The 24,559-nt window shown below is 58.8% G+C and overlaps 1 long non-coding RNA gene and 3 pseudogenes across 1 annotated transcript in view; all 4 read left to right on the plus strand.

Moving 5' to 3' along the window:
* The first annotated feature begins 9,209 nt into the window (after positions 1-9,209).
* On the plus strand, positions 9,210-9,904 carry LOC134757794 (protein FAM27D1-like; annotated as a pseudogene).
* Positions 9,905-10,317: 413 nt separating this feature from the next.
* On the plus strand, positions 10,318-11,927 carry LOC134757774 (protein FAM27D1-like; annotated as a pseudogene).
* Positions 11,928-15,805: 3,878 nt separating this feature from the next.
* LOC134757795 (protein FAM27D1-like) lies at positions 15,806-16,505 on the plus strand (annotated as a pseudogene).
* Positions 16,506-20,097: 3,592 nt separating this feature from the next.
* The window catches only part of LOC134757821 (uncharacterized), a 126,396-nt gene continuing 121,934 nt past the window's right edge, over positions 20,098-24,559 (plus strand). The window contains exon 1 of the long non-coding RNA XR_010132332.1: positions 20,098-22,512. This is a non-coding gene — a long non-coding RNA (uncharacterized lncRNA). The remainder of the gene's footprint in view (positions 22,513-24,559) is intronic.

The raw sequence follows: 24,559 nt of genomic DNA on the forward strand, positions 1-24,559 counted from the left end.
GGTCTCCTGCTTTGCCAAGCCTCGGGGACTGGTTTCTGAGACAACCGTGGGAACCACTGTGACGAGAGAAGCCGCTCGCGCCTCGCGCATGCGCATCGTCTTGCCCGACTCCCGCTCCGCTCCTAGCAGTCAGACTGCGTCCCCTTTAAATAACGCCACCGCAGCGCGGCGGCAGCGAGGCTCCTGCTGCAGCCGCGGCGGCGGCTGGATCCGGGCTCCAGTTTGGGGCGGCGTGGGAGAGGGGACCGCGGGTGTCTTGTCCTGTCCCACGGCCAAACCCCCAGGAGTCCTGTCCTCAGGACCTCCTTGAACTGACTTCCAGCAAGGGAGGGAGGGGGAGCTTCAGGAGTCCTGCTGTGTTCTCAGGACTCCCCTTCAGATCCCATTTTGGCCGCCACCGAGTGAGATAGGATGGGCTCGCCACATCTGGTGAGGCAGGCAGGTCCTCGCTGCAACAAAGAATGATCCCATAGGTCTCGATGCCTAGCGTCAGCTGCAAATTCACTGACCCATCAGCCCTCTGCCTCCCTCCTCCTTTGAAAGAGCAGTGGCCTGCCCCGCTTCTAAAAGCCCTGGGGCTCCGGAAAGCCGACCGCGCGTGACAGGACTCGTACAAACAGGAACAGGGGCGAATGCGAGGTGCAGACCATGTGACCACGCGTGGCACTGGCGTATCCCACAGCAGATGGTGTGAACGTGTGTCACCGGAGGCGTACAGGGCGACGGCGAAACAAACGGTGGTGGCCAGGCATGTGCCAGCGGAAGGGGGGAACGAGTGACCTTTCCATCAATGCCAAGGAAAGTCGAAGAATACCTGGGACCAGGGGGTGGCGGCGCGTGTACCTGACCAAGCCACGTTTTCCAAGCCTACCAGAGGAGCAAAGAGGTTTCTGCAAAATTCGCCCCACCCCCAACCCTCCACCGCCCTGGTAGCCCTGACGCAACTTCAGCTGCACCCAGCCCCAGCCCCAGCCACAGCCCCAGCCCCAGCCCCAGGACCCTTTGGGTACCTGATATTCGTTTGGGACAGAAGATCAAGGGAGTCAGTCCACCCAGGAGCGGAGGAGACGATGTCCCTCAACAATGAGACAGGCCGCCATGCGAGAAACCGCTTTGTGGCGCAGAGGGCACATTGGGCCAAAGACACACACGCACACGGGCACTCACACACAAACTGACAGAGATAGGAAAGAAACACCCAGAGACTGAGAGACAGAGAGAGAAGAGAGAATGGGAGACACACACACCCGCACACACACACACTCACAGAGAGACATGCAAACACACACACACACACACACAGACAGACTCCTAGAGAAGAGGTATTGAAACACACCTCCCCCGCAGGCAACCCCTGAGGCTTCGGGGTTCTGCTCTCGATGAGATCGACCCGCGGGTGAGAGAGCACCCCAGGGGGACGCAGGCCGACCTGTCCTGGAGATCAGGGCGGCATGACTTTTGGCGAGACTCACCCCAACCAACACCGTCCGCCAGGCCTGGGGCTGGGATGCTGTGCTGCTTACCCCGGACTCCGCCTGGGGTTTCGTCATCCTCTTCGGCACTTTGCGACTCCTGGCATCCGGAGACCTTCCCGTCGATCCCGTGAAGAGGTCAGGCCGGAGCATCAGATCCCGGACACACAAGCACTGCCACTGAGGGCTCCTGCTTTGCCAAGCCTCGGGGACTGGTTTCTGAGACAACCCTGGGAACCACTGTGACGGGAGAAGCCGTTGGGGCCTGGCGCATGCGCATTGGCTTGCCCGACTCTCGCTCCGGTCCTGGCAATGAGGCTGCGTCCCCTTTAAATAACGCCAACGCAGCGCGGCGGCAGCGAAGCTCCTGCTGCAGCCGCGGCGGCGGCTGGATCCGGGCTCCAGTTTGGGGCGGCGTGGGAGAGGGGAACGCGGGTGTTTAGTCCTGTCCTCAGGACCTCCTTGAACTGACTTCCAGCAAGGGAGGGAGGGGGAGCTTCAGGAGTCCTGCTGTGTTCTCAGGACTCCCCTTCAGATCCCATTTTGGCCCCCACCGAGTGAGATAGGATGGGCTCGCCACATCTGGTGAGGCAGGCAGGTCCTCGCTGCAACAAAGAATGATCCCATAGGTCTCGATGCCTAGCGTCAGCTGCAAATTCACTGACCCATCAGCCCTCTGCCTCCCTCCTCCTTTGAAAGAGCAGTGGCCTGCCCCGCTTCTAAAAGCCCTGGGGCTCCGGAAAGCCGACCGCGCGTGACAGGACTCGTACAAACAGGAACAGGGGCGAATGTGAGGTGCAGACCATGTGACCACGCGTGGCACTGGCGTATCCCACAGCAGATGGTGTGAACGTGTGTCACCGGAGGCGTACAGGGCGACGGCGAAACAAACGGTGGTGGCCAGGCATGTGCCAGCGGAAGGGGGGAACGAGTGACCTTTCCATCAATGCCAAGGAAAGTCGAAGAATACCTGGGACCCGGGGGTGGCGGCGCGTGTACTTGACCAAGCCACGTTTTCCAAGCCTACCAGAGGAGCAAAGAGGTTTCTGCAAAATTCGCCCCACCCTCAAACCTCCACCGCCCTGGTAGCCCTGACGCAACTTCAGCTGCACCCAGCCCCAGCCCCAGCCACAGCCCCAGCCCCAGCCCCAGGACCCTTTGGGTACCTGATATTCGTTTGGGACAGAAGATCAAGGGAGTCAGTCCACCCAGGAGCGGAGGAGACGATGTCCCTCAACAATGAGACAGGCCGCCATGCGAGAAACCGCTTTGTGGCGCAGAGGGCACATTGGGCCAAAGACACACACGCACACGGGCACTCACACACAAACTGTCAGAGATAGGAAAGAAACACCCAGAGACTGAGAGACAGAGAGAGAAGAGAGTGGGAGACACACACACCCGCACACACACACACTGACAGAGAGACACGCAAACACACACACACACACACACACAGACAGACACCTAGAGCAGAGGTATTGAAACACACCCCCCCAGGCAACCCCTGAGGCTTCGGGGTTCTGCTCTCGATGAGATCGACCGGCGGGTGAGAGAGCACCCCAGGGGCACGCAGGCCGACCTGTCCTCGAGATCAAGGCGGCACGACTTTTGGCGAGACTCACCCCAACCAACACCGTCTGGGCAGGCCTGGGGCTGGGATGCTGTGCTGCTTACCCCGGACTCCCCCTGGGGTTTCGTCATCCTGGTAAGCCCTTTGCGACTGCTGGCATCCAGAGACGTTCCCGTCGATCCCGTGAAGAGGTCAGGCCGGAGCATCAGAACCCCGACACACAAGCACTTCCTCTGAGGTCTCCTGCTTTGCCAAGCCTCGGGGACTGGTTTCTGAGACAACCGTGGGAACCACTGTGACGAGAGAAGCCGCTCGCGCCTCGCGCATGCGCATCGTCTTGCCCGACTCCCGCTCCGCTCCTAGCAGTCAGACTGAGTCCCCTTTAAATAACGCCACCGCAGCGCGGCGGCAGCGAGGCTCCTGCTGCAGCCGCGGCGGCGGCTGGATCCGGGCTCCAGTTTGGGGCGGCGCGCGAAAGGGGACCGCGGGTGTCTTGTCCTGTCCCACGGCCAAACCCCCAGGAGTCCTGTCCTCAGGACCTCCTTGAACTGACTTCCAGCAAGGGAGGGAGGGGGAGCTTCAGGAGTCCTGCTGTGTTCTCAGGACTCCCCTTCAGATCCCATTTTGGCCCCCACCGAGTGAGATAGGATGGGCTCGCCACATCTGGTGAGGCAGGCAGGTCCTCGCTGCAACAAAGAATGATCCCATAGGTCTCGATGCCTAGCGTCAGCTGCAAATTCACTGACCCATCAGCCCTCTGCCTCCCTCCTCCTTTGAAAGAGCAGTGGCCTGCCCCGCTTCTAAAAGCCCTGGGGCTCCGGAAAGCCGACCGCGCGTGACAGGACTCGTACAAACAGGAACAGGGGCGAATGCGAGGTGCAGACCATGTGACCACGCGTGGCACTGGCGTATCCCACAGCAGATGGTGTGAACGTGTGTCACCGGAGGCGTACAGGGTGACGGCGAAACCAACGGTGGTGGCCAGGCATGTGCCAGCGGAAGGGGGGAACGAGTGACCTTTCCATCAATGCCAAGGAAAGTCGAAGAATACCTGGGACCCGGGGGTGGCGGCGCGTGTACTTGACCAAGCCACGTTTTCCAAGCCTACCAGAGGAGCAAAGAGGTTTCTGCAAAATTCGCCCCACCGCCAACCCTCCACCGCCCTGGTAGCCCTGACGCAACTTCGGCTGCACCCAGCCCCAGCCCCAGCCACAGCCCCAGCCCCAGCCCCAGGACCCTTTGGGTACCTGATATTCGTTTGGGACAGAAGATCAAGGGAGTCAGTCCACCCAGGAGCGGAGGAGACGATGTCCCTCAACAATGAGACAGGCCGCCATGCGAGAAACCGCTTTGTGGCGCAGAGGGCACATTGGGCCAAAGACACACACGCACACGGGCACTCACACACAAACTGACAGAGATAGGAAAGAAACACCCAGAGACTGAGAGACAGAGAGAGAAGAGAGAATGGGAGACACACACACCCGCACACACACACACTCACAGAGAGACATGCAAACACACACACACACACACACAGACAGACTCCTAGAGAAGAGGTATTGAAACACACCTCCCCCGCAGGCAACCCCTGAGGCTTCGGGGTTCTGCTCTCGATGAGATCGACCCGCGTGTGAGAGAGCACCCCAGGGGGACGCAGGCCGACCTATCCTCGAGATCAGGGCGGCATGACTTTTGGCGAGACTCACCCCAACCAACACCGTCCGGGCAGGCCTGGGGCTGGGATGCTGTGCTGCTTACCCCGGACTCCGCCTGGGGTTTCGTCATCCTCTTCGGCACTTTGCGACTCCTGGCATCCGGAGACCTTCCCGTCGATCCCGTGAAGAGGTCAGGCCGGAGCATCAGATCCCGGACACACAAGCACTGCCACTGAGGGCTCCTGCTTTGCCAAGCCTCGGGGACTGGTTTCTGAGACAACCCTGGGAACCACTGTGACGGGAGAAGCCGTTGGGGCCTGGCGCATGCGCATTGGCTTGCCCGACTCTCGCTCCGGTCCTGGCAATGAGGCTGCGTACCCTTTAAATAACGCCAACGCAGCGCGGCGGCAGCGAAGCTCCTGCTGCAGCCGCGGCGGCGGCTGGATCCGGGCTCCAGTTTGGGGCGGCGTGGGAGAGGGGAACGCGGGTGTCTTGTCCTGTCCCACGGCCAAACCCCCAGGAGTCCTGTCCTCAGGACCTCCTTGAACTGACTTCCAGCAAGGGAGGGAGGGGGAGCTTCAGGAGTCCTGCTGTGTTCTCAGGACTCCCCTTCAGATCCCATTTTGGCCCCCACCGAGTGAGATAGGATGGGCTCGCCACATCTGGTGAGGCAGGCAGGTCCTCGCTGCAACAAAGAATGATCCCATAGGTCTCGATGCCTAGCGTCAGCTGCAAATTCACTGACCCATCAGCCCTCTGCCTCCCTCCTCCTTTGAAAGAGCAGTGGCCTGCCCCGCTTCTAAAAGCCCTGGGGCTCCGGAAAGCCGACCGCGCGTGACAGGACTCGTACAAACAGGAACAGGGGCGAATGCGAGGTGCAGACCATGTGACCACGCGTGGCACTGGCGTATCCCACAGCAGATGGTGTGAACGTGTGTCACCGGAGGCGTACAGGGCGACGGCGAAACAAACGGTGGTGGCCAGGCATGTGCCAGCGGAAGGGGGGAACGAGTGACCTTTCCATCAATGCCAAGGAAAGTCGAAGAATACCTGGGACCCGGGGGTGGCGGCGCGTGTACCTGACCAAGCCACGTTTTCCAAGCCTACCAGAGGAGCAAAGAGGTTTCTGCAAAATTCGCCCCACCCTCAAACCTCCACCGCCCTGGTAGCCCTGACGCAACTTCAGCTGCACCCAGCCCCAGCCCCAGCCACAGCCCCAGCCCCAGCCCCAGGACCCTTTGGGTACCTGATATTCGTTTGGGACAGAAGATCAAGGGAGTCAGTCCACCCAGGAGCGGAGGAGACGATGTCCCTCAACAATGAGACAGGCCGCCATGCGAGAAACCGCTTTGTGGCGCAGAGGGCACATTGGGCCAAAGACACACACGCACACGGGCACTCACACACAAACTGTCAGAGATAGGAAAGAAACACCCAGAGACTGAGAGACAGAGAGAGAAGAGAGTGGGAGACACACACACCCGCACACACACACACTGACAGAGAGACACGCAAACACACACACACACACACACACAGACAGACACCTAGAGCAGAGGTATTGAAACACACCCCCCCAGGCAACCCCTGAGGCTTCGGGGTTCTGCTCTCGATGAGATCGACCGGCGGGTGAGAGAGCACCCCAGGGGCACGCAGGCCGACCTGTCCTCGAGATCAAGGCGGCACGACTTTTGGCGAGACTCACCCCAACCAACACCGTCTGGGCAGGCCTGGGGCTGGGATGCTGTGCTGCTTACCCCGGACTCCCCCTGGGGTTTCGTCATCCTGGTAAGCCCTTTGCGACTGCTGGCATCCAGAGACGTTCCCGTCGATCCCGTGAAGAGGTCAGGCCGGAGCATCAGAACCCCGACACAAGCACTTCCTCTGAGGTCTCCTGCTTTGCCAAGCCTCGGGGACTGGTTTCTGAGACAACCGTGGGAACCACTGTGACGAGAGAAGCCGCTCGCGCCTCGCGCATGCGCATCGTCTTGCCCGACTCCCGCTCCGCTCCTAGCAGTCAGACTGAGTCCCCTTTAAATAACGCCACCGCAGCGCGGCGGCAGCGAGGCTCCTGCTGCAGCCGCGGCGGCGGCTGGATCCGGGCTCCAGTTTGGGGCGGCGCGCGAAAGGGGACCGCGGGTGTCTTGTCCTGTCCCACGGCCAAACCCCCAGGAGTCCTGTCCTCAGGACCTCCTTGAACTGACTTCCAGCAAGGGAGGGAGGGGGAGCTTCAGGAGTCCTGCTGTGTTCTCAGGACTCCCCTTCAGATCCCATTTTGGCCCCCACCGAGTGAGATAGGATGGGCTCGCCACATCTGGTGAGGCAGGCAGGTCCTCGCTGCAACAAAGAATGATCCCATAGGTCTCGATGCCTAGCGTCAGCTGCAAATTCACTGACCCATCAGCCCTCTGCCTCCCTCCTCCTTTGAAAGAGCAGTGGCCTGCCCCGCTTCTAAAAGCCCTGGGGCTCCGGAAAGCCGACCGCGCGTGACAGGACTCGTACAAACAGGAACAGGGGCGAATGCGAGGTGCAGACCATGTGACCACGCGTGGCACTGGCGTATCCCACAGCAGATGGTGTGAACGTGTGTCACCGGAGGCGTACAGGGTGACGGCGAAACCAACGGTGGTGGCCAGGCATGTGCCAGCGGAAGGGGGGAACGAGTGACCTTTCCATCAATGCCAAGGAAAGTCGAAGAATACCTGGGACCCGGGGGTGGCGGCGCGTGTACTTGACCAAGCCACGTTTTCCAAGCCTACCAGAGGAGCAAAGAGGTTTCTGCAAAATTCGCCCCACCGCCAACCCTCCACCGCCCTGGTAGCCCTGACGCAACTTCGGCTGCACCCAGCCCCAGCCCCAGCCACAGCCCCAGCCCCAGCCCCAGGACCCTTTGGGTACCTGATATTCGTTTGGGACAGAAGATCAAGGGAGTCAGTCCACCCAGGAGCGGAGGAGACGATGTCCCTCAACAATGAGACAGGCCGCCATGCGAGAAACCGCTTTGTGGCGCAGAGGGCACATTGGGCCAAAGACACACACGCACACGGGCACTCACACACAAACTGACAGAGATAGGAAAGAAACACCCAGAGACTGAGAGACAGAGAGAGAAGAGAGAATGGGAGACACACACACCCGCACACACACACACTCACAGAGAGACATGCAAACACACACACACACACACACAGACAGACTCCTAGAGAAGAGGTATTGAAACACACCTCCCCCGCAGGCAACCCCTGAGGCTTCGGGGTTCTGCTCTCGATGAGATCGACCCGCGTGTGAGAGAGCACCCCAGGGGGACGCAGGCCGACCTATCCTCGAGATCAGGGCGGCATGACTTTTGGCGAGACTCACCCCAACCAACACCGTCCGGGCAGGCCTGGGGCTGGGATGCTGTGCTGCTTACCCCGGACTCCGCCTGGGGTTTCGTCATCCTCTTCGGCACTTTGCGACTCCTGGCATCCGGAGACCTTCCCGTCGATCCCGTGAAGAGGTCAGGCCGGAGCATCAGATCCCGGACACACAAGCACTGCCACTGAGGGCTCCTGCTTTGCCAAGCCTCGGGGACTGGTTTCTGAGACAACCCTGGGAACCACTGTGACGGGAGAAGCCGTTGGGGCCTGGCGCATGCGCATTGGCTTGCCCGACTCTCGCTCCGGTCCTGGCAATGAGGCTGCGTACCCTTTAAATAACGCCAACGCAGCGCGGCGGCAGCGAAGCTCCTGCTGCAGCCGCGGCGGCGGCTGGATCCGGGCTCCAGTTTGGGGCGGCGTGGGAGAGGGGAACGCGGGTGTCTTGTCCTGTCCCACGGCCAAACCCCCAGGAGTCCTGTCCTCAGGACCTCCTTGAACTGACTTCCAGCAAGGGAGGGAGGGGGAGCTTCAGGAGTCCTGCTGTGTTCTCAGGACTCCCCTTCAGATCCCATTTTGGCCCCCACCGAGTGAGATAGGATGGGCTCGCCACATCTGGTGAGGCAGGCAGGTCCTCGCTGCAACAAAGAATGATCCCATAGGTCTCGATGCCTAGCGTCAGCTGCAAATTCACTGACCCATCAGCCCTCTGCCTCCCTCCTCCTTTGAAAGAGCAGTGGCCTGCCCCGCTTCTAAAAGCCCTGGGGCTCCGGAAAGCCGACCGCGCGTGACAGGACTCGTACAAACAGGAACAGGGGCGAATGCGAGGTGCAGACCATGTGACCACGCGTGGCACTGGCGTATCCCACAGCAGATGGTGTGAACGTGTGTCACCGGAGGCGTACAGGGCGACGGCGAAACAAACGGTGGCGGCCAGGCATGTGCCAGCGGAAGGGGGGAACGAGTGACCTTTCCATCAATGCCAAGGAAAGTCGAAGAATACCTGGGACCCGGGGGTGGCGGCGCGTGTACCTGACCAAGCCACGTTTTCCAAGCCTACCAGAGGAGCAAAGAGGTTTCTGCAAAATTCGCCCCACCCCCAACCCTCCACCGCCCTGGTAGCCCTGACGCAACTTCGGCTGCACCCAGCCCCAGCCACAGCCACAGCCCCAGCCCCAGCCCCAGGACCCTTTGGGTACCTGATATTCGTTTGGGACAGAAGATCAAGGGAGTCAGTCCACCCAGGAGCGGAGGAGACGATGTCCCTCAACAATGAGACAGGCCGCCATGCGAGAAACCGCTTTGTGGCGCAGAGGGCACATTGGGCCAAAGACACACACGCACACGGGCACTCACACACAAACTGACAGAGATAGGAAAGAAACACCCAGAGACTGAGAGACAGAGAGAGAAGAGAGTGGGAGACACACACACCCGCACACACACACACTGACAGAGAGACACGCAAACACACACACACACACACACACACAGACAGACACCTAGAGCAGAGGTATTGAAACACACCCCCCCAGGCAACCCCTGAGGCTTCGGGGTTCTGCTCTCGATGAGATCGACCGGCGGGTGAGAGAGCACCCCAGGGGCACGCAGGCCGACCTGTCCTCGAGATCAAGGCGGCACGACTTTTGGCGAGACTCACCCCAACCAACACCGTCTGGGCAGGCCTGGGGCTGGGATGCTGTGCTGCTTACCCCGGACTCCCCCTGGGGTTTCGTCATCCTGGTAAGCCCTTTGCGACTGCTGGAATCCAGAGACGTTACCGTCGATCCCGTGAAGAGGTCAGGCCGGAGCATCAGAACCCCGACACACAAGCACTTCCTCTGAGGTCTCCTGCTTTGCCAAGCCTCGGGGACTGGTTTCTGAGACAACCGTGGGAACCACTGTGACGAGAGAAGCCGCTCGCGCCTCGCGCATGCGCATCGTCTTGCCCGACTCCCGCTCCGCTCCTAGCAGTCAGACTGCGTCCCCTTTAAATAACGCCACCGCAGCGCGGCGGCAGCGAGGCTCCTGCTGCAGCCGCGGCGGCGGCTGGATCCGGGCTCCAGTTTGGGGCGTCGCGCGAGAGGGGACCGCGGGTGTCTTGTCCTGTCCCACGGCCAAACCCCCAGGAGTCCTGTCCTCAGGACCTCCTTGAACTGACTTCCAGCAAGGGAGGGAGGGGGAGCTTCAGGAGTCCTGCTGTGTTCTCAGGACTCCCCTTCAGATCCCATTTTGGCCCCCACCGAGTGAGATAGGATGGGCTCGCCACATCTGGTGAGGCAGGCAGGTCCTCGCTGCAACAAAGAATGATCCCATAGGTCTCGATGCCTAGCGTCAGCTGCAAATTCACTGACCCATCAGCCCTCTGCCTCCCTCCTCCTTTGAAAGAGCAGTGGCCTGCCCCGCTTCTAAAAGCCCTGGGGCTCCGGAAAGCCGACCGCGCGTGACAGGACTCGTACAAACAGGAACAGGGGCGAATGCGAGGTGCAGACCATGTGACCACGCGTGGCACTGGCGTATCCCACAGCAGATGGTGTGAACGTGTGTCACCGGAGGCGTACAGGGCGACGGCGAAACAAACGGTGGTGGCCAGGCATGTGCCAGCGGAAGGGGGGAACGAGTGACCTTTCCATCAATGCCAAGGAAAGTCGAAGAATACCTGGGACCCGGGGGTGGCGGCGCGTGTACCTGACCAAGCCACGTTTTCCAAGCCTACCAGAGGAGCAAAGAGGTTTCTGCAAAATTCGCCCCACCCCCAACCCTCCACCGCCCTGGTAGCCCTGACGCAACTTCGGCTGCACCCAGCCCCAGCCCCAGCCACAGCCCCAGCCCCAGCCCCAGGACCCTTTGGGTACCTGATATTCGTTTGGGACAGAAGATCAAGGGAGTCAGTCCACCCAGGAGCGGAGGAGACGATGTCCCTCAACAATGAGACAGGCCGCCATGCGAGAAACCGCTTTGTGGCGCAGAGGGCACATTGGGCCAAAGACACACACGCACACGGGCACTCACGCACAAACTGACAGAGATAGGAAAGAAACACCCAGAGACTGAGAGACAGAGAGAGAAGAGAGTGGGAGACACACACACCCGCACACACACACACTGACAGAGAGACACGCAAACAAACACACACACACACACACACAGACAGACACCTAGAGCAGAGGTATTGAAACACACCCCCCCAGGCAACCCCTGAGGCTTCGGGGTTCTGCTCTCGATGAGATCGACCCGCGGGTGAGAGAGCACCCCAGGGGCACGCAGGCCGACCTGTCCTCGAGATCAAGGCGGCACGACTTTTGGCGAGACTCACCCCAACCAACACCGTCTGGGCAGGCCTGGGGCTGGGATGCTGTGCTGCTTACCCCGGACTCCCCCTGGGGTTTCGTCATCCTGGTAAGCCCTTTGCGACTGCTGGCATCCAGAGACGTTCCCGTCGATCCCGTGAAGAGGTCAGGCCGGAGCATCAGAACCCCGACACACAAGCACTTCCTCTGAGGTCTCCTGCTTTGCCAAGCCTCGGGGACTGGTTTCTGAGACAACCGTGGGAACCACTGTGACGAGAGAAGCCGCTCGCGCCTCGCGCATGCGCATCGTCTTGCCCGACTCCCGCTCCGCTCCTAGCAGTCAGACTGCGTCCCCTTTAAATAACGCCACCGCAGCGCGGCGGCAGCGAGGCTCCTGCTGCAGCCGCGGCGGCGGCTGGATCCGGGCTCCAGTTTGGGGCGGCGCGCGAGAGGGGACCGCGGGTGTCTTGTCCTGTCCCACGGCCAAACCCCCAGGAGTCCTGTCCTCAGGACCTCCTTGAACTGACTTCCAGCAAGGGAGGGAGGGGGAGCTTCAGGAGTCCTGCTGAGTTCTCAGGACTCCCCTTCAGATCCCATTTTGGCCCCCACCGAGTGAGATAGGATGGGCTCGCCATACCAGGTGAGGCAGGCGGGTCTTCGCTGCAGGAAAGAATGATCCCATAGGTCTCGATGCCTAGCGTCAGCTGCAAATTCCCTGATCCATCAGCCCTCTGCCTCCCTCCTCCTTTGAAAGAGCAGTGGCCTGCCCCACTTCTGAAAGCCCTGGGGATCCGGAAAGCCGACCGCTCTTTACAGGACTCGTGCAAACAGCAACAGGGGTGAATGCGAGGTGCAGACCCTGTGACCACGCGTGGCACTGGCGTATCCCACAGCAGATGGTGTGAACGTGTGTCACCGGAGGCATACAGGGCGACGGCGAAACAAACGGTGGTGGCCAGGCATGTGCCGGCGGAAGGGGGGAACGAGTGACCTTTCCATCAATGCCAACGAAAATCGAAGAATACCTGGGACCCGGGGAGTTCGGGCGCCTGTGCTTGACCAAGCCACGTTTTCCAATGCCTACCGGAGGAGCAAAGAGGTTTCCGCAAATTTCGCCCCACCGCCAACCCTCCACCGCCCTGGTAGCCCTGACGCAACTTCGGCTGCACCCAGCCCCAGCCCCAGCCACAGCCCCAGCCCCAGCCCCAGGACCCTTTGCATAGCTGACATTCGTTTGGGACAGAAGATCAAGGGAGTCAGTCCACCCAGGAGCGGAGGAGACGATGTCCCTCAACAATGAGACAGGCCGCCATGCGAGAAACCGCTTTGTGGCGCAGAGGGCACATTCGGCCAAAGACACACACGCACACGGGCACTCACACACAAACTGACAGAGATAGGAAAGAAACACCCAGAGACTGAGAGACAGAGACCGAAGAGAGAATGGGAGACACACACACCCGCACACGCACACTCACAGACAGACATGGAAACACACACACGCACACACACAGACAGACTCCTAGAGCAGAGGTATTGAAACACACCACCTCAGGCAACCCCTGAGGCTTCGGGGTTCTGCTCTCGATGAGATCGACCCGCGGGTGAGAGAGCACCCCAGGGGCACGCAGGCCGACCTGTCCTCGAGATCAAGGCGGCACGACTTTTGGCGAGACTCACCCCAACCAACACCGTCTGGGCAGGCCTGGGGCTGGGATGCTGTGCTGCTTACCCCGGACTCCCCCTGGGGTTCCGTCATCCTGGTAAGCCCTTTGCGACTGCTGGCATCCAGAGACGTTCCCGTCGATCCCGTGAAGAGGTCAGGCCGGAGCATCAGAACCCCGACACACAAGCACTTCCTCTGAGGTCTCCTGCTTTGCCAAGCCTCGGGGACTGGTTTCTGAGACAACCGTGGGAACCACTGTGACGAGAGAAGCCGCTCGCGCCTCGCGCATGCGCATCGTCTTGCCCGACTCCCGCTCCGCTCCTAGCAGTCAGACTGCGTCCCCTTTAAATAACGCCACCGCAGCGCGGCGGCAGCGAGGCTCCTGCTGCAGCCGCGGCGGCGGCTGGATCCGGGCTCCAGTTTGGGTCGGCGTGGGAGAGGGGACCGCGGGTGTCTTGTCCTGTCCCACGGCCAAACCCCCAGGAGTCCTGTCCTCAGGACCTCCTTGAACTGACTTCCAGCAAGGGAGGGAGGGGGAGCTTCAGGAGTCCTGCTGTGTTCTCAGGACTCCCCTTCAGATCCCATTTTGGCCGCCACCGAGTGAGATAGGATGGGCTCGCCACATCTGGTGAGGCAGGCAGGTCCTCGCTGCAACAAAGAATGATCCCATAGGTCTCGATGCCTAGCGTCAGCTGCAAATTCACTGACCCATCAGCCCTCTGCCTCCCTCCTCCTTTGAAAGAGCAGTGGCCTGCCCCGCTTCTAAAAGCCCTGGGGCTCCGGAAAGCCGACCGGGCGTGACAGGACTCGTACAAACAGGAACAGGGGCGAATGCGAGGTGCAGACCATGTGACCACGCGTGGCACTGGCGTATCCCACAGCAGATGGTGTGAACGTGTGTCACCTGAGGCGTACAGGGCAACGGCGAAACAAACGGTGGTGGCCAGGCATGTGCCAGCGGAAGGGGGGAACGAGTGACCTTTCCATCAATGCCAAGGAAAGTCGAAGAATACCTGGGACCCGGGGGTGGCGGCGCGTGTACCTGACTCAAGTCACGTTTTCCAAGCCTATCAGAGGAGCAAAGAGGTTTCTGCAAAATTCGCCCCACCCCCAACCCTCCACCGCCCTGGTAGCCCTGACGCAACTTCGGCTGCACCCAGCCCCAGCCGCAGCCACAGCCCCAGCCCTAGCCCCAGGACCCTTTGGGTACCTGATATTCATTTGGGACAGAAGATCAAGGGAGTCAGTCCACCCAGGAGCGGAGGAGACGATGTCCCTCAACAATGAGACAGGCCGCCATGCGAGAAACCGCTTTGTGGCGCAGAGGGCACATTGGGCCAAAGACACACACGCACACGGGCACTCACACACAAACTGACAGAGATAGGAAAGAAACACCCAGAGACTGAGAGACAGAGAGAGAAGAGAGAATGGGAGACACACACACCCGCACACACACACACTCACAGAGAGACATGCAAACACACACACACACACACACAGACAGACTCCTAGAGAAGAGGTATTGAAACACACCACCCCCGCAGGCAACCCCTGAGGCTTCGGGGTTCTGCTCTCGATGAGATCGACCCGCGGGTGAGAGAGCACCCCAGGGGCACGCAGGCCGACCTGTCCTCGAGATCAGGGCGGCATGACTTTTGGCGAGACTCACCCCAAACAACACCGTCCCGGCAGGCCTGGGGCTGGGATGCTGTGCTGCTTACCCCGGACTCCGCCTGGGGTTTCGTCATCCTCTTCGGCACTTTGCGACTCCTGGCATCCGGAGACGTTCCCGTCGATCCGGTGAAGAGGTCAGGCCGGAGCATCAGATCCCGGACACACAAGCACTGCCACTGAGGGCTCCTGCTTTGCCAAGCCTCGGGGACTGGTTTCTGAGACAACCCTGGGAACCACTGTGACGGGAGAAGCCGTTGGGGCCTGGCGCATGCGCATTGGCTTGCCCGACTCTCGCTCCGGTCCTGGCAATGAGGCTGCGTCCCCTTTAAATAACGCCACCGCAGCGCGGCGGCAGCGAGGCTCCTGCTGCAGCCGCGGCGGCGGCTGGATCCGGGCTCCAGTTTGGGGCGGCGTGGGAGAGGTGAACGCGGGTGTTTAGTCCTGTCCTCAGGACCTCCTTGAACTGACTTCCAGCAAGGGAGGGAGGGGGAGCTTCAGGAGTCCTGCTGTGTTCTCAGGACTCCCCTTCAGATCCCATTTTGGCCCCCACCGAGTGAGATAGGATGGGCTCGCCACATCTGGTGAGGCAGGCAGGTCCTCGCTGCAACAAAGAATGATCCCATAGGTCTCGATGCCTAGCGTCAGCTGCAAATTCACTGACCCATCAGCCCTCTGCCTCCCTCCTCCTTTGAAAGAGCAGTGGCCTGCCCCGCTTCTAAAAGCCCTGGGGCTCCGGAAAGCCGACCGCGCGTGACAGGACTCGTACAAACAGGAACAGGGGCGAATGCGAGGTGCAGACCATGTGACCACGCGTGGCACTGGCGTATCCCACAGCAGATGGTGTGAACGTGTGTCACCGGAGGCGTACAGGGCGACGGCGAAACAAACGGTGGTGGCCAGGCATGTGCCAGCGGAAGGGGGGAACGAGTGACCTTTCCATCAATGCCAAGGAAAGTCGAAGAATACTTGGGACCCGGGGGTGGCGGCGCGTGTACCTGACCAAGCCACGTTTTCCAAGCCTACCAGAGGAGCAAAGAGGTTTCTGCAAAATTCGCCCCACCCCCAACCCTCCACCGCCCTGGTAGCCCTGACGCAACTTCGGCTGCACCCAGCCCCAGCCACAGCCACAGCCCCAGCCCCAGCCCCAGGACCCTTTGGGTACCTGATATTCGTTTGGGACAGAAGATCAAGGGAGTCAGTCCACCCAGGAGCGGAGGAGACGATGTCCCTCAACAATGAGACAGGCCGCCATGCGAGAAACCGCTTTGTGGCGCAGAGGGCACATTGGGCCAAAGACACACACGCACACGGGCACTCACACACAAACTGACAGAGATAGGAAAGAAACACCCAGAGACTGAGAGACAGAGAGAGAAGAGAGAATGGGAGACACACACACCCGCACACACACACACTCACAGAGAGACATGCAAACACACACACACACACACACACACAGACAGACTCCTAGAGAAGAGGTATTGAAACACACCTCCCCCGCAGGCAACCCCTGAGGCTTCGGGGTTCTGCTCTCGATGAGATCGACCCGCGTGTGAGAGAGCACCCCAGGGGGACGCAGGCCGACCTGTCCTCGAGATCAGGGCGGCATGACTTTTGGCGACACTCACCCCAACCAACACCGTCCGGGCAGGCCTGGGGCTGGGATGCTGTGCTGCTTACCCCGGACTCCGCCTGGGGTTTCGTCATCCTCTTCGGCACTTTGCGACTCCTGGCATCCGGAGACCTTCCCGTCGATCCCGTGAAGAGGTCAGGCCGGAGCATCAGATCCCGGACACACAAGCACTGCCACTGAGGGCTCCTGCTTTGCCAAGCCTCGGGGACTGGTTTCTGAGACAACCCTGGGAACCACTGTGACGGGAGAAGCCGTTGGGGCCTGGCGCATGCGCATTGGCTTGCCCGACTCTCGCTCCGGTCCTGGCAATGAGGCTGCGTCCCCTTTAAATAACGCCACCGCAGCGCGGCGGCAGCGAGGCTCCTGCTGCAGCCGCGGCGGCGGCTGGATCCGGGCTCCAGTTTGGGGCGGCGCGCGAGAGGGGACCGCGGGTGTCTTGTCCTGTCCCACGGCCAAACCCCCAGGAGTCCTGTCCTCAGGACCTCCTTGAACTGACTTCCAGCAAGGGAGGGAGGGGGAGCTTCAGGAGTCCTGCTGTGTTCTCAGGACTCCCCTTCAGATCCCATTTTGGCCCCCACCGAGTGAGATAGGATGGGCTCGCCACATCTGGTGAGGCAGGCGGGTCCTCGCTGCAACAAAGAATGATCCCATAGGTCTCGATGCCTAGCGTCAGCTGCAAATTCACTGACCCATCAGCCCTCTGCCTCCCTCCTCCTTTGAAAGAGCAGTGGCCTGCCCCGCTTCTAAAAGCCCTGGGGCTCCGGAAAGCCGACCGCGCGTGACAGGACTCGTACAAACAGGAACAGGGGCGAATGCGAGGTGCAGACCATGTGACCACGCGTGGCACTGGCGTATCCCACAGCAGATGGTGTGAACGTGTGTCACCGGAGGCGTACAGGGCGACGGCGAAACAAACGGTGGTGGCCAGGCATGTGCCAGCGGAAGGGGGGAACGAGTGACCTTTCCATCAATGCCAAGGAAAGTCGAAGAATACCTGGGACCCGGGGGTGGCGGCGCGTGTACCTGACCAAGCCACGTTTTCCAAGCCTACCAGAGGAGCAAAGAGGTTTCTGCAAAATTCGCCCCACCCCCAACCCTCCACCGCCCTGGTAGCCCTGACGCAACTTCGGCTGCACCCAGCCCCAGCACCAGCCACAGCCCCAGCCCCAGCCCCAGGACCCTTTGGGTACCTGATATTCGTTTGGGACAGAAGATCAAGGGAGTCAGTCCACCCAGGAGCGGAGGAGACGATGTCCCTCAACAATGAGACAGGCCGCCATGCGAGAAACCGCTTTGTGGCGCAGAGGGCACATTGGGCCAAAGACACACACGCACACGGGCACTCACGCACAAACTGACAGAGATAGGAAAGAAACACCCAGAGACTGAGAGACAGAGAGAGAAGAGAGTGGGAGACACACACACCCGCACACACACACACTGACAGAGAGACACGCAAGCACACACACACACACACACACAGACAGACACCTAGAGCAGAGGTATTGAAACACACCCCCCCAGGCAACCCCTGAGGCTTCGGGGTTCTGCTCTCGATGAGATCGACCCGCGGGTGAGAGAGCACCCCAGGGGCACGCAGGCCGACCTGTCCTCGAGATCAAGGCGGCACGACTTTTGGCGAGACTCACCCCAACCAACACCGTCTGGGCAGGCCTGGGGCTGGGATGCTGTGCTGCTTACCCCGGACTCCCCCTGGGGTTTCGTCATCCTGGTAAGCCCTTTGCGACTGCTGGCATCCAGAGACGTTCCCGTCGATCCCGTGAAGAGGTCAGGCCGGAGCATCAGAACCCCGACACACAAGCACTTCCTCTGAGGTCTCCTGCTTTGCCAAGCCTCGGGGACTGGTTTCTGAGACAACCGTGGGAACCACTGTGACGAGAGAAGCCGCTCGCGCCTCGCGCATGCGCATCGTCTTGCCCGACTCCCGCTCCGCTCCTAGCAGTCAGACTGCGTCCCCTTTAAATAACGCCACCGCAGCGCGGCGGCAGCGAGGCTCCTGCTGCAGCCGCGGCGGCGGCTGGATCCGGGCTCCAGTTTGGGGCGGCGCGCGAGAGGGGACCGCGGGTGTCTTGTCCTGTCCCACGGCCAAACCCCCAGGAGTCCTGTCCTCAGGACCTCCTTGAACTGACTTCCAGCAAGGGAGGGAGGGGGAGCTTCAGGAGTCCTGCTGAGTTCTCAGGACTCCCCTTCAGATCCCATTTTGGCCCCCACCGAGTGAGATAGGATGGGCTCGCCATACCAGGTGAGGCAGGCGGGTCTTCGCTGCAGGAAAGAATGATCCCATAGGTCTCGATGCCTAGCGTCAGCTGCAAATTCCCTGATCCATCAGCCCTCTGCCTCCCTCCTCCTTTGAAAGAGCAGTGGCCTGCCCCACTTCTGAAAGCCCTGGGGATCCGGAAAGCCGACCGCTCTTTACAGGACTCGTGCAAACAGCAACAGGGGCGAATGCGAGGTGCAGACCCTGTGACCACGCGTGGCACTGGCGTATCCCACAGCAGATGGTGTGAACGTGTGTCACCGGAGGCATACAGGGCGACGGCGAAACAAACGGTGGTGGCCAGGCATGTGCCGGCGGAAGGGGGGAACGAGTGACCTTTCCATCAATGCCAACGAAAATCGAAGAATACCTGGGACCCGGGGAGTTCGGGCGCCTGTGCTTGACCAAGCCACGTTTTCCAATGCCTACCGGAGGAGCAAAGAGGTTTCTGCAAATTTCGCCCCACCGCCAACCCTCCACCGCCCTGGTAGCCCTGACGCAACTTCGGCTGCACCCAGCCCCAGCCCCAGCCACAGCCCCAGCCCCAGCCCCAGGACCCTTTGCATAGCTGACATTCGTTTGGGACAGAAGATCAAGGGAGTCAGTCCACCCAGGAGCGGAGGAGACGATGTCCCTCAACAATGAGACAGGCCGCCATGCGAGAAACCGCTTTGTGGCGCAGAGGGCACATTGGGCCAAAGACACACACGCACACGGGCACTCACACACAAACTGACAGAGATAGGAAAGAAACACCCAGAGACTGAGAGACAGAGACAGAAGAGAGAATGGGAGACACACACACCCGCACACGCACACTCACAGACAGACATGGAAACACACACACGCACACACACAGACAGACTCCTAGAGCAGAGGTATTGAAACACACCACCTCAGGCAACCCCTGAGGCTTCGGGGTTTTGCTCTCGATGAGATCGACCCGCGGGTGAGAGAGCACCCCAGGGGCACGCAGGCCGACCTGTCCTCGAGATCAAGGCGGCACGACTTTTGGCGAGACTCACCCCAACCAACACCGTCTGGGCAGGCCTGGGGCTGGGATGCTGTGCTGCTTACCCCGGACTCCCCCTGGGGTTCCGTCATCCTGGTAAGCCCTTTGCGACTGCTGGCATCCAGAGACGTTCCCGTCGATCCCGTGAAGAGGTCAGGCCGGAGCATCAGAACCCCGACACACAAGCACTTCCTCTGAGGTCTCCTGCTTTGCCAAGCCTCGGGGACTGGTTTCTGAGACAACCGTGGGAACCACTGTGACGAGAGAAGCCGCTCGCGCCTCGCGCATGCGCATCGTCTTGCCCGACTCCCGCTCCGCTCCTAGCAGTCAGACTGCGTCCCCTCTAAATAACGCCACCGCAGCGCGGCGGCAGCGAGGCTCCTGCTGCAGCCGCGGCGGCGGCTGGATCCGGGCTCCAGTTTGGGGCGGCGTGGGAGAGGGGACCGCGGGTGTCTTGTCCTGTCCCACGGCCAAACCCCCAGGAGTCCTGTCCTCAGGACCTCCTTGAACTGACTTCCAGCAAGGGAGGGAGGGGGAGCTTCAGGAGTCCTGCTGTGTTCTCAGGACTCCCCTTCAGATCCCATTTTGGCCGCCACCGAGTGAGATAGGATGGGCTCGCCACATCTGGTGAGGCAGGCAGGTCCTCGCTGCAACAAAGAATGATCCCATAGGTCTCGATGCCTAGCGTCAGCTGCAAATTCACTGACCCATCAGCCCTCTGCCTCCCTCCTCCTTTGAAAGAGCAGTGGCCTGCCCCGCTTCTAAAAGCCCTGGGGCTCCGGAAAGCCGACCGCGCGTGACAGGACTCGTACAAACAGGAACAGGGGCGAATGCGAGGTGCAGACCATGTGACCACGCGTGGCACTGGCGTATCCCACAGCAGATGGTGTGAACGTGTGTCACCTGAGGCGTACAGGGCAACGGCGAAACAAACGGTGGTGGCCAGGCATGTGCCAGCGGAAGGGGGGAACGAGTGACCTTTCCATCAATGCCAAGGAAAGTCGAAGAATACCTGGGACCCGGGGGTGGCGGCGCGTGTACCTGACTCAAGTCACGTTTTCCAAGCCTATCAGAGGAGCAAAGAGGTTTCTGCAAAATTCGCCCCACCCCCAACCCTCCACCGCCCTGGTAGCCCTGACGCAACTTCGGCTGCACCCAGCCCCAGCCGCAGCCACAGCCCCAGCCCCAGCCCCAGGACCCTTTGGGTACCTGATATTCATTTGGGACAGAAGATCAAGGGAGTCAGTCCACCCAGGAGCGGAGGAGACGATGTCCCTCAACAATGAGACAGGCCGCCGTGCGAGAAACCGCTTTGTGGCGCAGAGGGCACATTGGGCCAAAGACACACACGCACACGGGCACTCACACACAAACTGACAGAGATAGGAAAGAAACACCCAGAGACTGAGAGACAGAGAGAGAAGAGAGAATGGGAGACACACACACCCGCACACACACACACTCACAGAGAGACATGCAAACACACACACACACACACACAGACAGACTCCTAGAGAAGAGGTATTGAAACACACCTCCCCCGCAGGCAACCCCTGAGGCTTCGGGGTTCTGTTCTCGATGAGATCGACCCGCGGGTGAGAGAGCACCCCAGGGGCACGCAGGCCGACCTGTCCTCGAGATCAGGGCGGCATGACTTTTGGCGAGACTCACCCCAACCAACACCGTCCCGGCAGGCCTGGGGCTGGGATGCTGTGCTGCTTACCCCGGACTCCGCCTGGGGTTTCGTCATCCTCTTCGGCACTTTGCGACTCCTGGCATCCGGAGACCTTCCCGTCGATCCCGTGAAGAGGTCAGGCCGGAGCATCAGATCCCGGACACACAAGCACTGCCACTGAGGGCTCCTGCTTTGCCAAGCCTCGGGGACTGGTTTCTGAGACAACCCTGGGAACCACTGTGACGGGAGAAGCCGTTGGGGCCTGGCGCATGCGCATTGGCTTGCCCGACTCTCGCTCCGGTCCTGGCAATGAGGCTGCGTCCCCTTTAAATAACGCCACCGCAGCGCGGCGGCAGCGAGGCTCCTGCTGCAGCCGCGGCGGCGGCTGGATCCGGGCTCCAGTTTGGGGCGGCGTGGGAGAGGGGACCGCGGGTGTCTTGTCCTGTCCCACGGCCAAACCCCCAGGAGTCCTGTCCTCAGGACCTCCTTGAACTGACTTCCAGCAAGGGAGGGAGGGGGAGCTTCAGGAGTCCTGCTGAGTTCTCAGGACTCCCCTTCAGATCCCATTTTGGCCCCCACCGAGTGAGATAGGATGGGCTCGCCATACCAGGTGAGGCAGGCGGGTCTTCGCTGCAGCAAAGAATGATCCCATAGGTCTCGATGCCTAGCGTCAGCTGCAAATTCCCTGATCCATCAGCCCTCTGCCTCCCTCCTCCTTTGAAAGAGCAGTGGCCTGCCCCACTTCTGAAAGCCCTGGGGATCCGGAAAGCCGACCGCTCTTTACAGGACTCGTGCAAACAGCAACAGGGGCGAATGCGAGGTGCAGACCCTGTGACCACGCGTGGCACTGGCGTATCCCACAGCAGATGGTGTGAACGTGTGTCACCGGAGGCATACAGGGCGACGGCGACACCAACGGTGGTGGCCAAGAATGTGCCTGAAAGTAGATGGAGGATGTACTGGACGTGTTTGTAAGGAAGGCTTTTGTAGGGTGAACATAGAAGTAGAGTAGAGAAATTATTTGATTTGCAAAAATTTGGGCAGTTGCATTATTTGAACTATCCTGGTGGTAGGTCTCTCATTACACAGCTAATACTCAGCGGGCCACTTGTTGATGGGCTAAGCTTGTTTCATTTTTTCTATGTTGGAACCCTGGCCATGGGAGCTATCTCAGCCTAATGCTCTCCCATTATGATATTTTACACCTTCTTTCTGTATCAGGGTAAGTGGGGGTCTTCCCCAGGAGTGTTCTTACCACCCTGTTTCCCTCAGCAAAATGAAACTGTCCCTTTTGCCTCTGTATGCAATCTTCTGAACAAGACATTCCTAATATTCTTATCTCATCTTACATTATCTTATCCTCTTCTCTGCACCTTGTTTACATGCTTCTGGAACACTTGTGTGTCTTGCACCCATCTCCTGCATTATTTAGCCAATCCTAAAAGAAGACCACTAGGACGGATTGGTTGAGAACTGCTGGCATATTGAGCCCTCTCTCTTTGTATCTGGAACTTTCATAATTACATTAGTTCTCCATGCCAATTTTGCACTTATCTTTGTTCTCCACTTCAAAATACATTTACCTCTGACAGAAGCTGAGTACATAAAAGGGACCTTGTCCAGTGGTACTTATGGGCAGGAGTCATGATACAGTTAAAATTATAAACTATAATCACTGTATAGTTATATACTACATATAATCACTATATCACTCCCGGGTTCAAGTGATACTCCTGCCTCAGCCTCCTGAGTAGCTGGGATTACAGACATGTGCCACCACACTTGAATAATTGTATATGTTTTAAAATAGGAGTAGATTTTCTCAGCTAAACTGAAGGGAAATGCTAAAGAAAGAGTGAGAGTTGACTTGATAATTATGTGTCTGAATGAATCAGCCAATTAATAAAATGAAAACAGGCCGGGGCAGTGGTACATGCCAGTCCTCCCAGCAATTTGGGAGGCCAAGGTGGGCAGATCACTTGAGTCCAAGAGTTTGAGACCAGCCTGAGCAACATATCAAAACCCCGTCTCTACAAAAAATACAAAAGTTAGCCACTGTGTGGTGGCTCATGCCTGTAGTCCCTGTTACTTGGGAGGCTGAGGTAGGAGGATCACCTGAGCCTGGAGATGTAGAGGCTGCAGTGAGCTGTGATCATGCCACCACACTTCCAGCCTGGGTGACAGTGAGACCCTGTCCCAAAGAAACTAAGCTAAAATTAAATGAAAACAAACACAAGACAAAAATTGATGGACTTATTTTAACACATAGCATGATGAACACACGTAGATAACAATACTGACCCAATGGGTTATTGTCAGTCAAACTCATGGTCACTAGTCTAAAGGAAATAGAAATAATGACTGTAAATTAACAACCATTTACAACATTAGAAATACAAAATACAAATTATCATCAGATATATCAGACTCACAATTATTTGACCTTTTAAGAATTCATCCTGCTCTCCAAAATGAATAAGAAAATATTGATAACTCTTTTTTCCCTTAACTTAGCCCTTCATGCTCCTGAATCTCTGAATTTGTGTTTACGTCTTAACACTCTTTTTTTGTAATTATTTTCTGCAGCTTTTTTCTCTTCACTTGAGACATCTCCTATATTCTCTCTACACTTTTCCACAAATGACTCAATTTTTTTTGTAAACTTCATTAATGAGTTCCATGTATTTGATGATAGTGTAATGATAAATTATCCATGTGGTTTCCCTCCAGTCTTGTTAATTATTCAAGTGACTCTCAGTTTAGCAACAGGCTAGGAGGTACCTATGACATTTTGTTCAGGTTAAGCAGAAAGAAGAAAACAAAATCTACATTCTCTTTTTTATATTTTAAACACAAACCAACAAATAATTTGGAAGGACCCATGATTAGACAGGGAGTATTTTATGCTCCTTCAAGAGTAATTGAGATTGTTTAGTTGTATGGAGGAATGAGCATATCTCAAGGGGAAGCAAGAAGATATAATATTTAGATGACAGAATCATTAATAACTGGCTTTGCACCCTGGCTACACCATTGCACACAGGAAATATTAGGGTGCAGTGGTGCATGCCTGTAATCCCAGCACTTTAGGAGGCTGAGGCAGGTGGATCACCTGAGGTCAGGAGTTCAAGAAGAGCCTGACAAACATGGTGAAACACCATCTCTACTAAATACAAAAAATTAGCTGGGTGTGGTGGCACATGCTTCTAATCCCAGCTACTTGGGAGGCTGAGGCAGGAGAATCACTTGAACTTGGGAGGCAGAGGTTG

This window comes from Gorilla gorilla, chromosome 21, assembly GCF_029281585.2.
Source record: "Gorilla gorilla gorilla isolate KB3781 chromosome 21, NHGRI_mGorGor1-v2.1_pri, whole genome shotgun sequence".
In the NCBI taxonomy this organism is placed as follows: domain Eukaryota; kingdom Metazoa; phylum Chordata; class Mammalia; order Primates; family Hominidae; genus Gorilla; species Gorilla gorilla.